At 56.7% G+C, this 13452-nt stretch overlaps 1 long non-coding RNA gene across 1 annotated transcript; it reads right to left on the reverse strand.

Annotated features, from left to right (window-relative positions):
* Nucleotides 1–10392: 10392 nt before the first annotated feature.
* LOC109733708 (uncharacterized) lies at nt 10393–13449 on the reverse strand. Its single transcript, XR_002225693.4, has 2 exons — nt 11053–13449; nt 10393–10940 (listed from the first exon to the last, which is right to left on the reverse strand). It is a non-coding gene; the product is annotated as an uncharacterized lncRNA (long non-coding RNA).
* Between the last annotated feature and the right edge of the window lie 3 nt (nt 13450–13452).

Consider the following 13452-nt stretch of genomic DNA (forward strand, 5'->3'; position numbering starts at 1 on the left):
GAGGCTTCAGGAGTCCGACCACTCGTACTCTCTGTCGGAATCTGTAGACATAGTTTCTGGGCGTCTTTAAAAACTGCTCCCTCCTAAGACGCGGCAGACGGTGCTTGAGGTCTTGGCGGGCGTTTCGTTGCCAGACGACATGCCTGGGAAGAGTTGCTTGTTGTACCGCTGCTCGAACAAGGAGGAATTCGCGGAGCACATACCTTCTTTTGACGAGTGGGGGCTGCGCCCAGACGGCCTGGTGGGGCCCTGCGAGAACCCCATCAACGTGGTTCCCCTCTTCGCTGTGGGTGCCGAGCTCACCCCGAGTGTGGAAGCAGGGGGCGAGCACCATCCGGGGCCGGTGACCCCAACACCGAGGTGATGATGCCGCCTAGGGCTCCCGAGGCGTCGTCCTCGGGAGCCCGTGATTCTTGTCCTGGGGCGGCAGTTGCGGGGGCGACGCAACACGCGACTCCTAAGGCCGAAGCTCTTGAGACCTTGGTAGGTCGCCGCGAGGTGGCGCCCGGCAATTCTCTTCAGCTAGGCGCCCCTGAGGCTGTCCCCTTAAGAACTTCTCCTGCTGCACCTCGTGCTGGCCGCCATGTCCAACGCTTTGGTCGGCTCTGCGTGGACTTCAAGGAGCTCCGGAAGAGGAAGAGGTCCCCGAGCGGTAGCGGTGGCATCTTCGGGTCGTTGAAGCGGAGGAAGTACATCGCCATTGACGAGTAAGTGATGTATCTTTGTGGCTTCTTAAGTGCTGCCTTCCTTCCTGACGTTGGTTCTTCAGGGTCCCTTCCGTCATAGCCGTTGAGTCTTTCGAAAAGCAGTCTCCTCCCTCTTCGACTCTCCGATGTCCTTGAGCACCCTGAGCCCGCACGCCGCTCCTGGTGCGGGGTCGGTTGGGGAGGCACGCTCGCCTCCATCGCGCCTTGAGCCCGCGGCCTCGTCGCCCCTCCTTTGCGGCCTTGCTTGGAGCTTGGCGGGCATGCCCAGGACTCCTTCTCTGGTCATTGACGGTGGTTGGTTGGCTTCGGTCTTCGGCCCCTCTTCAAGCAGCGGGCCCCGTCTAGTTCGGGCCCCCCCCCCCCCCGCGAGGCCTGGCTGGCGCCTGGGGCAGTGCCAGCCCCCTGCCAAGAGGGGGCGCACCGCTTCAGGCCTCGCCCGCAGCCCCCATGGTGGAGGACGAGATGGGCCATGCGCTTGAGTTTGAGCACGAACGGAGCGTCGTTCGCCATGAGCTCTTCCAGGAGGCGATGGGCGTGATGAACCGGCTCGGCGGTGAACTCGCGAACGTCGACGCACGCCTCAAGGCTGAGTGTCTTCGGCTGGCGGAGGAATGGCATAAGCTGAAGGTGGCTATCAACCTTGGCCGCCATCAGCGCGATCTTGACAACGCGAAGGCCAAGGCGTCTCTTGAGGTCTCTCGTGAGGCTTGCTCCTGAGCTTTGGAGGAGGCTCGCGAGGCTGACCACCGTCGCGAAGCTGCGGAGAAGCGCGCGTGGGAGCTCCAGGCCTGGAGTGCATCCCTAGAGCAGCAGGCGGAGGCGCGCAAAGCCACCCTTGCGTCACTAAGGGGGACGCCCACCGAAGAAGAAGAGGTCCGGAGGCGTGAGGAGGCGTTGGCACTGGAAGCCGTGGAGCATAGCCTCGAGCTTGAGCGGTTGGAGACGAGGGAGTGTCAAGTTGCCCAAGCGGAAGATGTCGTTGGTGCATGCGAGGCCAAGGCTCAGGAGGAGGTCGATCGCCGGGTGGCCGAGGTTTGCGCGGGTCTTGAGGGTAGGCATGATCTGAAACTGCAGCTTGCAGAGACGGAGGCTGCAGGTAGGGCTGCTGCCCTTAGGCCCAGGCTAGCTGAGGTAGAGAGGCGCGAGGAGGCCACGACAGCCGCCCTGGTTACGGCGCAGGCGGATCTGGCCTCCGCCCGCGCCGACCTGCTCTCTCTTCAGAAGCGGGTTGCCGACGCCGAGGCCATCGCATGGCAGAACAGGGAGGAGGTGCTTCAGTGGTGGACATTAGAGCGCGAGCACGCCCCCATGCTTCAGAGTCTCAGGAACAGGGCCAACACCGCGCTGGGCCATATCTGCGACGAGAATGCCCCTCATCCTCATACGGACGACTACGCCAGCCACCTTCGCGTCTTCTCCGACGTGGTGACGCGCCTGGAAGCTCGATCCGATAGAGCCCGCCAGCTCGTGGAAGAGAGGAGTCGTGGCCTGCTCGGGCGCGCATTCTCCCGCGTCTTCAGCCATCTTCGGAACACCTTCCTCGACTTCGACTTCGAAGCCGCCATTGCTCCCGTACCCGCGGTCATCCGGGGCGACCTCGCACGGTGGGTGGAGGACAACGTGGATGCGCTGGTCAGGGCCTTCGCCTCTGAAGATGACGCGGTGGTAGTCGCGGCAGACGAAGGTGACGTGGTTGACGACGGCGATGTCGGGGCCGGCGAAGGTGGAGGCAACGCCAGTGACGGCGAGAGCGACGCCAGCAGCGCGTCTGAAGATGACCTAGGGGACGCGGTGAGCGACATATCCGGCTAACTCCATGTTCCCCTGCTGTTTTACCCTGTATGCAAGAACTCGGGCGTGGCCCCTAAAGATTGTAAGAGCATTTTGGGAGGGGGAGCCCCTCATGTAAACAAATCGCAGTTTTTATTCTTCTATGCCAAACTGAGTGCGCCTTTGTGGATCCATGAGTCTGGTGGCAAGTTTTGCTGTTGCGGCTTACCTTAGCCGAGGCAAGCCCCGAACCGGATCGTGAGGTCGTGAGTTCCCGCAGAGCTCCTGAAGGGTCTGCTGTCGCCCGAGAAGGCCTCGCGAGGATCAAGTGCCGATCGGCGCGCGCGGTGCGTGTGCCGCGCCCAGCCCCGCTCGCGAGGGGGAGGCAGCGAGTGCGAACTTCAGAATAAGGCAAGAACCAGAGAGCAAGAAATCGTTTGAACGAGAAAAGGCACCCCCCGCGCGCATCAATGAAAATTCAACTTCGACTTAAATCCAAATCCAGAAGGCAAGGCTACAGAAAAGGGATCCAAAGCAAATGGCCGCGTCCAGCACCTAGTCTAGTCTTCTTGTCTTCGAGTCTTCTCACCAGCGCGGAGCTAGTGCTGCCACTAGGACATGGGAGGGAGCCCCCGAGGCCCGAGGGCGGCACTCCTGAGACTCCGGGGCGTGTACAGACCCACTCATTATTACGTGAGAGTGTCACGGGCGGCGATCTTCACAGGTGTGAGCCTTACTTCATATCGCCAGATGAGGGCCCCGCCTTGCGCCTCCCTCGGCCATCGTTGGAGGCGACCGGAAACCAGGAAGCCACCAAAGGGGCAAAGGGGATGCCAGCGGCGCCCTCGGCGACCACGGGTCCTCTGCCGGGGTAGGGCTCGCCGGCGCCTCCCCGACAGAGGGCCTACCTTCGGGTAACGCCTTGCTCCACGCGATGCGGGGAGGGGCCTTGCTCCTGGCTCCTCCCACGCAGCCCCCAGTGAGCCTCTCCTGATGGGGCGGACATCGCCGTGCCGGAACCATCGCCTCGTGCTGTGACCTGGTTCACCTGTGACTCATGGTTAGCGTAAGCTTGCCCCTGAGGAATTAGTGGTACCCTGTATCTGTTGTCGATGGCGCGGTTGGTGGGGCTCTCTGGCGGCTCCTGGAAGGCTTCAGCTCCTAACGCCTCCTCCTCCCAACCTGGCCCGAGGAACGAGCCGGGGTCGTCCTCCGGCGTGTACTCCTGGTCCATCATGCGGGGCACATAGGCCTCCGAGGCCGCTGCCCCGAAGACCTCGCCGAAGTGCACCATGCTCCATGTCGCGTGGAGCCGTATGCGGCCCCATCCTGAGGATGGCTGGGCAGTGCTCTGATGGGGCCGTATGCGGCAACGCTCGTCCCCGCACCCATCTGGGGTGGTGCGGGCGCGACAGGGCGCCCTCCACCGTGGATCGTGTTGATGCCGACGAGGCCCCCGGGCGCGCCCGGGAGCACACGGGCGCGGCGAGGCCCGCCGTGGGACCCAGCCGCCGCCTAAGGCGTGAGCTGATAGCAGAAGGGCGGCGCTCCCGTGGCCGCTGCGTCTAGTAGCTCGGCGACGCGTTCCAGCAGTGCATCCCGGCTGCTCTCCATCAGTCGGCACCGCAGCAGCTCCCGTGCCATTGTGAGTGCAGCCCGCATGTTCACCTGCTCCCGCCAGGTGTGTGGCGCCGTTGCCGTGGCGTGGCTTGCGGCCCTTGCAGCGGCTCGCGCTTGTCGTGGAGTAAGGGCGGACGGCGCCGGGCCGCGCCGCCCGCGTCCAGCAGCGTTAGGTGGCGCCCGTGCCGCCTGGAGCGCGGGGTTGAGGTCTTCCTGGGCAGGCGGGGTTGAGGTCTTCCTGGGCAGGCGGCGTCGTCCGGGCGGGCCAGGCTGCCCAGCGGTCGGCGTCAGCCCTCGGGTCGCCGGACATCGGAACCGTTGTGCGTCGGTGGATCAGCTGATGGGGAAGAGGCTCCGGTGCACCCCTATCTGGCGCGCCAAATGTCGGATCTCGGGTTCTGGCAAAACCTTGAAGGTTCGAACTCTGGGTGTGCGCGAAGTTCTCCCCCTACCGATCCACATCCTAGCTTTGCTAAGATCTCAAGGACTAACTCGACGAACTCGCAACAGAGAGAACACAAGATTTATACTGGTTCGGGCCACCGTTGTGGTGTAATACCCTACTCCAGTGTGGTGGTGGTGGATTGCCTCTAGGGCTGAGGATGAACAGTTACAAGGGGAAGAACAGCGTCCTGAGGTTGAGGTGTTCTTGTGCTCGGTGTGTGGCTAGAGATTGGCTCAAGATCAGATTCCTGAGGCTTAGTTGCCTCCTACTGTGGTGGCTAGTCCTATTTATAGAGGCCCTGGTCCTCTTCCCAAATATTGAGCGGGAAGGGAGACAACAACGGCCAATTTGAAAGGGGACAGCTAGTACAGCTTATCCTGACAAAAGTAGTCTTCGCCTGCCAAAGGCTCTGGTGGTGACGCCGCCTTGGGCTTCATGGTGACCTCCGTCTTGCCATCCTACTGGTCTTGGTCTCGTTGCACTGATATAGAAACCTTTGCTTGACGCCTCGGTACTCCGCGCCTGCGCTTGCCTCCTTAGCACCAAAGAGGAAACAAGTACACTGTGCGCGCTGGCGCCCCCCTGGCGTCCGCCTGGTCTCGGTCGTCATGGCTCACGTCACGAGAACCTCGCGAGGTTTGCCTTGCCTTGATCTCTCCGTCCCTCGCGAGTCAACCTGGTGAGGCCGCTCCTGAGGAGGTCTTGTGCCGTCCGCCTCGCGAGGCTTGGCCCCTCGCGAGGGTCTTGAATGCTTGTTGGTGAAGATGGGCCGTACGGGCCCACTTGCAGAGCCACGCCATGGGCCGCAGGCAGGCAAGTCTGGGGACCCCGTTCCCAGAACGCCGACATGCCCAACGCACGACCCCCACGTCACGCATTCAACGCGGGTCATGGGGAAGCGCAATGACCGAGGGTGTTACTGCAGTAAAAACCCCGCCGCACGCGCGCCCGCGCACCGTTCTGGGCCTGGCCCAATAACGCCCCGCGCTTATATGTGGCCCAGGCCCGGGGGCTCCTGTCGGTGTACAAAAGTAGGGGCCCCTTTTTATACCCCTTTACTCGTGCGCGGGCAGTCGCGGCCCCACGCCCATGGCCACGCTTGGCGGGGCAGAAGAAGCAAAAGATTACTAGAGCCGTGCTCAAGACCAGAAGCATGAAGAGCTGAGGGGCGAGGTGAAACTCCCCCGGCAAGGCCTTGCCGGGGCAACTTGCCCAACACCAGCGAAGCCGCCACCCTTGAGCCTAAGAGTTCTGACATCCTCAACCACATTGGAACCAAGACTCGGGAGGCGCCTCCATGGTGGCATGTGGATCTTTGTGAAGACCAAGAACATACAAGACTAGATGGGCCGGGGACGCCCACGATGCCGCGGCAAGACCCTTGCCAGGGCCTGGGCAAGACTCTTGCCAAAGGCATCCGCAGGGCCGCAGCCAGGCCCGCACCTACCAAGGCTCCACCGCTGTTCCCACACGGCTGCCAGCCCACCAACTAGGCAGGCACCTGTGTGGCGACGTGCGGCTTCCAAGCCAACTCAGCAAGCACCTACGTGGTGGCATGCAGATCTTCGTGAAGACTGTGCCACCGCACCAACTCAGCAGCCAGCCAGCGTGGCGCTACATGCCTCGTCAGCTCGGACGCGTGTCAGAGCGAGGCGAGGCGGCGGGACAAGCTTCCTTGCCGTCCCCAATAAAGCAAGAAGGGCACGTCGGCAGCGCATTAAATGCATTTGTCCTACGGTGCCAGGAGATAGACTCGACCACTATACAACTTTTCACCTTCTGTGTGCCACTGTGGCAGCCTCGTTTGACTATAAAAGGAGGCCCGCGGCGTACTGAGAGAGGATTCGGACTTTTTGGACCCGTCACACTTTGTAGCTAGTCCAAGAACACCAGATAAACACAAGCTAGTAGGAGTAGGGTATTACGCATCGCTTGCGGCCCGAACCTGGATAAATCTCCCGTGTTGATCCCTCAAACCCGCTCTTTCCACAGCCCCGCGCCCGCCAACCGTAGAAGGGATTCTCCGTGATCCCATAGGTGTCGTTTCCACCAACAGTTGTTATCTTGGTTCGTGAAGTTTTGCATGAGAAAATAGCTCGAAAGAGAAAGAGACAAACAAGCTTTTAAGCAAAAAGGAAAGATAAGCAAAGAGCTTATAAGTTAGAACCATAGCATCATACTACATTAAGATTGGATCATATCATCAGAATACCATACATATAGCATACTTGGGATAGAAGTCGTTGCATTTTTGCTTAGTAGATTGTGCACAAGTTTTGTATCCGCCATTTGTGCAATCGTGCTAGCATCTCTCTAGTGTTGTGCAACAAGAGCATTTTCGTGGATTCCCCATTTTGGCTCATTCCTTGGTTGCACGACCCCATTTATCTATTTGCGTGTGTGTTTCCGTGTACCCATATCTTGCTATTGGTCTACTTGTTGCACTTGCAAATTTGTGAATCTTTTCCAACATTATTGAGGCTCACTAACAATTGCATCAAATTTAGTGCCACCATCCTAACCAAGCTCCACCATAAGCTTTTAATTGTGTAGGTGCGAGAACCGACAAGAATTGGTACCAATTGTGCTATTTCCTTGTTACACTATTGAGTGGTCGTTGATCCATCTTCAACTTCGGTCAAGGTATATTTGGTATAGTTCTTCTCTTTCTCCCACTCACATATTTGCTTGGGACGATGGATAGGCCAAGTTCTTCTACCAACCCAGTCTTCCTAGAACAAGACGACGACCCGAACAACTACGTCACCAACCTACACGTATTTGGCACACAACGAGCTTTGCATCAAGAACAACAAGCAATGAGCGACCGCATCAACAACCTCGCCACCGACTTGCGACTCTCTGAGCAACGTACAAGAGACTACTTCGACAACAAGCTCGACGAAGAAAAGCAAGAGAGCAATGCAAGAATGGACGAGATTCGCGCCTTGTTGGTCAACCACTCTTCTACCTCTTCGTCCTACTCAAGACGGAGCCGCTCGAGTCGACACTCCGACGACACCATCTCCGGCTCAAGTACTCCAACATCAAACACTCATCGACGAGCCGCGCGCCAAGACCGGTAAGCAAACCTCAATCCTCTACACGACTCCAATCATCAAGAGCAACTTCAAGCGCAAGAGCATCGACATCGTCAAAACAAAGCTACATTCGTGCAAGCACAAAAACGTCAACGTCTACGCCAACAAGAGGAAGAACGAGTGCGCCAACTCCAAGAAGAGCAAGATGCTGAAGCACTACGACAACAACAACAACGTGAAGCCCAAGCACTTGAGGCCCAACGTGCCCTCCACGACACAAGTCGCGCCATCGCCGACCGCAATGGTCAAACACGCAAGCAACAATAAGCACTTCGCGAAGAAGTTCAAGGGAGGAACTATCAAGCTCGAATTCATTGTCAAGTTCCACAAGCTCCTCGACAAGAACCACGAGTTCGCAGAGAGGAAAATGAGGTTGACAACCCTCCACACCAAGCACAACATGAGATTAACAATCCTTCATGACAAGGGTGTCATCATCCCCGACCCCAACACAACGAAGAGCAACGCTACGGCAAGCTAAAGTTCACCATGCCCAAGTTCGCCGGAAGCAATGATCCCGAAGAGTACCTTTCATGGGCATTGAAGGTTGACAAGATCTTTTGTTTGCACAACTATGAGGAAGAGAAGAAGATCACCATGGCATCCCTCGAGTTCCAAGACTATGTCCTCATATGGTGGGAACAAGTCATTGAGCGACGACAAGCAAGAGGTGAACCACCCATCACCACTTGGGATGGCATGAAGGATGTCATGAGAGCACACTTCATGCCAACCTACTACAACCGCGACCTTTTCAAGAAACTCCAACTCCTCAAGCAAGGAACCAAGAGCGTTGAAGAGTACTACAAGGAGATGGAGATTGCCATGATAAGAGCCAATGTCACGGAAGATGATGAGCAAACTATGACACGTTTCTTGAATGGACTCAATCATCCTATCAAGAAGATCGCAGACTTCCAACCATACTCGAACCTCATCGAGCTAGTGCATCAAGCTACCAAGGCGGAACGTCAAGTGCAAGATGACTTCAAGTATGCCAAGTACTCTTCCAAGAAATACGGCGTCTCCAACACCCAAGCTTCAACGACTCCAGCAACTTCTAGCTCAACCAAGCCATCTCCAAGCAACGACGACAAGTCAAGTTACAAGAAAACTTCGACAACCTCAAGTCATCCTCCTACTACAAGCAACTTCAAGCCGAGAGCTTCATCATCCTCTACCCCAACCGATGAGATCATCAAGACAAGTTCCTTCAAATGCTTCACATGCGACTGCCGAGGCCACAAGTCCTCCGAGTGTACAAAGAAGCGCACCATGATCTTTAACGACGATGGTACATATAACTCCATGAGTGAAGGAGAAATGGAAGCCCTTGAGCAAGTGGCCATGCAACGGCAAGTGAACGACGATGAAGATGATCAAGTCTTTTGTGACGAAGATCCAAGCCCCGCTCTCGTTATCTCCAAGGTCTTGACTCTTCAACATCAACAAGATGAAGACCAAAGATGCCATATCTTCCACACGAAGGCCGCATCAATGAAAGGTCCGTCAAGGTCATCGTCGATGGAGGGAGTTGCCATAACTTAGCAAGTGAAGAACTATGCTCCAAGCTCCAATTGGTCAAGATGAAGCACCCCCATCCATACATGGTTCAATGGCTAAGCGACTCCGGCACTATCCAAGTCGAGCATATGATACAAGTTTCCTTCAAGATCGGAGCATACGAAAACATTTTGGAGTGTGATGTTGTTCCTATGTCCGTCTGCCACCTCCTTGGACGACCATGGCAATTTAACCGAGGCGTCATCCACAACGGGCGAACAAACCACTATAGCTTCAAGATGAAGGAAAATGACTACGTGCTATGCCCTATGTCGCCTAGTCAAGTGATCGCCGACAAGCAAGCCACCCATCGCGAAGAGAACAGTGAGAGAGCAAACCACCAAAAAGAGAATGAGCGCCACAAGCCCAAATTGAGTGCCTCCATGATGAGCGACAAGAAAAACTTAGTACTATTTGCCACAAAAAGTGAGATGAGAGAAGTGTGTGAGAACCCATCAAGTGGTATGCACTATGTCCTTTTGTGCAAGGACGAGACACCAAAAACTAATACATCTCACCCTCTACCTTTAGCGGTGTCTTCTCTTTTGCAGGAATTCCAAGATGTTTTTCCCAATGAGCTACCTCTGGGACTATCACCACTAAGAGGCATTGAACACCGAATCGACCTCATCCCCGGAGCACCCCTTCCTAACAAGGCTCCCTACCGCATCAACCCCGAGGAAACTAAGGAGATCCAACGGCAAGTACAACAACTCATCGACAACGCCATGTACGAGAAAGTTTGAGCCCTTGTGCCGTCCTAGTAATCCTTGTTCCCAAGAAAGATGGTACATTTCGCATATGTTCCGATTGTCGTCCTATTAATGCTATTACCGTGCGTTATCGTTACCCTATTCCATAGAAAATAAATAAAACATATCATGTTTAATTAACTTAGTGTACAGTTCCTTAGAAACTTCTAAATGAACATATTGTACTTTATTGGAAAATTAAAAGACTCGCCGTATTTTTCTAAAATTGTGCTTTAGCAAGAATGTAAATAATATAAGGGGCTCATTTTTTTCGAATCTCCAAGGGGCTCAATTTCTTCCTGAATATTAATGCGATGTGCTAGCACCACGTTGGTTAGTTCTCTATTATCAGAAAAGTGCTTCCAAGCAAATCCCAGTCACATACTATTATCCCAAAAGTGCAGGGCAACATACTAAAAAGTACTGCACATGTGTTTACAAAAAGTTTGGTCTGGTTCTTCAGTTCTGATACATTTTCTTCAATAGTTGAAGACAAAAAATAAATAGTTCCTCACTGTTGAGTAACATTTGAATTAGATGACTAAAAAGTTGTTCACTTCAACTAACAGAAAGGTATACAAGGCATACAAGAATCTGGATATGCACACACGAAGAATCTGGATATGCACACACGAGAGCACGTACATGCATCAATTTCCTTTGACAGCAGCGGCCGGAGGGATGCACAGACGAGAATACAAGGGAGACCAGAAAATAAAATCTGAGGTCTCCAACCTGTAGCACAAATCCATATCATCGAACAACCGGCAAGAAAAGTCGCAAGTGATGGCATTCTACAAGATCCAAGATCCATCGTAGTAGCACAGGAGTTTTATAAAAAGAAAGACAGGAATATGCTGGTGGAGAGGAGAGCTGGAAGAAACAAACAAATTATGAAAAATTGATGACACCGACAACAAAATTGCATGGCTGGAGTTATACATGATCCAAGATCCACCACACCGGCCTGTAGGTAGTCGCACTGGAATTAAAACACAAACAAAACTACTAAGGAAAGAAAGGAGAGCAGCAAGTACAAAACAAAATAGAAATAAATTTTGCAGAAGAACGGGTGAGACCATGGGAAAGGGAACCTAAATTTGCAAGACCACAACGCTTGCTCGGAATGGATATGGGCGTCAAGCTCGTCGGAGGGGCACCAGGTGGATCTGGCCGGAGGACAGGAAGGAGAAGGTGGTGGTGGTCGGCTTGTCACCGTGGTGGGGCTCGCTCGACGGCCAGCACGCCAGCAAAGCCGGGGGCCACGCCTCCCAAGTCGTGGTTGGGAGGAAGATCTGGTCGGAGGCCTCCAAATCGCGACGGTGGCTGGCTATGGAGGGGATAGGAGGGGTGGGCCGATTGGATCTGGTCTCGGAGATAACAGAGAGGGGGTAGTAGTCACGGGCTGAAGTAGGCTCAGGTAGGAATAAAGTAGATACGATTTGACTGTGTTGCAGCCGTATAGCCGAGTGAAATAGAAAAATAGGACTGCTGGCAGTGGGCCCTGGGTGGACCAGCCGGCGTGGATCCCAGTGAGAGCAGACGGACGCGATTCGCGCTGTGAACAGAACGCAAATGAAAAAGCATTTATCCTCAACCACACTGCTATGACTCGCCGTGTTGTCGGCCCTGCGTTGCTGACCCGCAGCCACCATGGCTTGCCTCACCAATTCACTGCCGCCTTGATCCACCTCCGTTGTGACCCCAAACTGGTCTTGGCCTCCAGTATGTCGTCTTGCCGCTGCGGACGTGTCTCACACCGAGCCGCTCCTCGTTGAGCAATCTCTGTTTGTTGCAAGCCGCCCGCCTGTCGCTTGCAAGCCGCCGCTGCCTCAAGCAACCCGCCGCTGGGCTGCCTCTAAGCCGCCCACACCATCAAGCCACCATGGCCGCGCCAAGCCGCCACCATCACCTTGAGCCGCCTCGACGGCCGCTCGCCTTTGAGTTGCTGACGGAGCTCCACCCTCATTGCCGCGCCTTTAAGCCGGCGCTCTGAGTCGCCGGTCCCGCTTCCACAGCTGTCTCAAGCCGCCGTATGACGAGCTTCTGCCGCCACCGCCGTACGTCAACCCATTGCTGCTATTCGTCTCTGCCACCGGGTCAACGGCCGCGCCCCCAACCGCAAGTCATCAACTCTGCGGCTTCTTCAAGTCGCCGCTGGCTCGCCGCGCCCTGTTCTACATCACCCGCCCAAAGCTCGGCCTCCTACCACTCACCCGCGGGTTCCGGCCCTCTGCCACCAAACTGCCGTCACACTTGACCTCGTGGTCCCGCCTCCGACGGCTGGCCGACAACAAGCCACCGCCGCGGGTATACTTCAGTCGCCCCTGCTCCTCTGTGATGGCCTCTGAGCCGCCCTGCATCACCTCCACACGCGGACAACCTGCCTTGAGGTCACTAGTGTTGCCTTTGAGCTGCCATCGCCTCCGAAGCAGCTCGCCCTGCCGCGGCCGACCTCGAGCCGCCGCCCCGCAGCCACGACCGTGGCTGACTCGCCTCTCCGCCATTGCGACCACGCGGCCTCGAGCCGCCCTCGCTTGGTTCCGCCTTCAAAGCGGCCTCCGCAGCCGCGCTTTGCCTCTTCCGCGGCCTTGTCACCTCGTTGACCCGCCGCTTCCACGAGCCGTCGCGCCAGCAAATCTCCGTCGTTGCCCCATCCAAAAATGTCCTTGCCCTCGCTTCCAAGCCGTAGTCGACGACTCGCCACTTCTGACCCGCATTTCGAGCCGGCCCCGAGACACCTCTGAATCGCCACTCCCACGGCCGTGCCAAGTTGCCTGCCTCCGAGCTACCCTCGCCGGAGCGGCCTCCAGCTGCCCGCCTCCATCGCGAGTCGCGCCTCGGCCATGGCTGCAGTCTCCTCTCGCCAGCGCCCTTTTGCCGCCTCTGAGCCGCCTTGCGTTGCTGAACCTCGCCTTGGCCCAACCCGCCGTAGCTCGCAGGCCGCCTTCATCGCCACTCCACAAGCCGGCTTGCCGCTTCTATGCCGCTCCGCCTCTCTACGAGCATCGATTTTCCCCGCTGCTCGCCGCCTCCCGCCGTCTCGTGCTGACTGCGCCTTGCGCGTTTCCGCAGCCGGCTGCGCTGCACCCGTCGATGGTTGTGCCTTCTAGGCCACTCCCCTCCTGCGCGCGCAGCCGCCCGATGTCCCCATCGTAGGCCCTCTCGACTTCCTCTGCCCGGCAAGCGCACCCGTCCGCGCGCGGCCCTCAACCCGCCCGCAATGGCCCGGTCCCCCAGCTCTCTCCTCAGGTGGCCTTGCCGCGCGGATCGTCTACCCCTGCGCGCCCGCCGCGGGTCGGATCCGGGTCGTCGCCCGCGCCCTGCTTACCCGTTAAGCTCGGTATTTTTTTTTTGAATATATATATTGATTAGCTTACCAGGCTTGACGCCTCGTGAATACTAGTACTCTTCTTGAGGCGCCGTTTCCGCCTTCATCTGACGACAATACCTGGTGTTATTTGCCCTCTCCGTTTTTTCAGCATATATTAATT

This window comes from Aegilops tauschii, chromosome 4 (genome assembly GCF_002575655.3).
Source record: "Aegilops tauschii subsp. strangulata cultivar AL8/78 chromosome 4, Aet v6.0, whole genome shotgun sequence".
Taxonomy (NCBI): Eukaryota; Viridiplantae; Streptophyta; class Magnoliopsida; order Poales; family Poaceae; genus Aegilops; species Aegilops tauschii.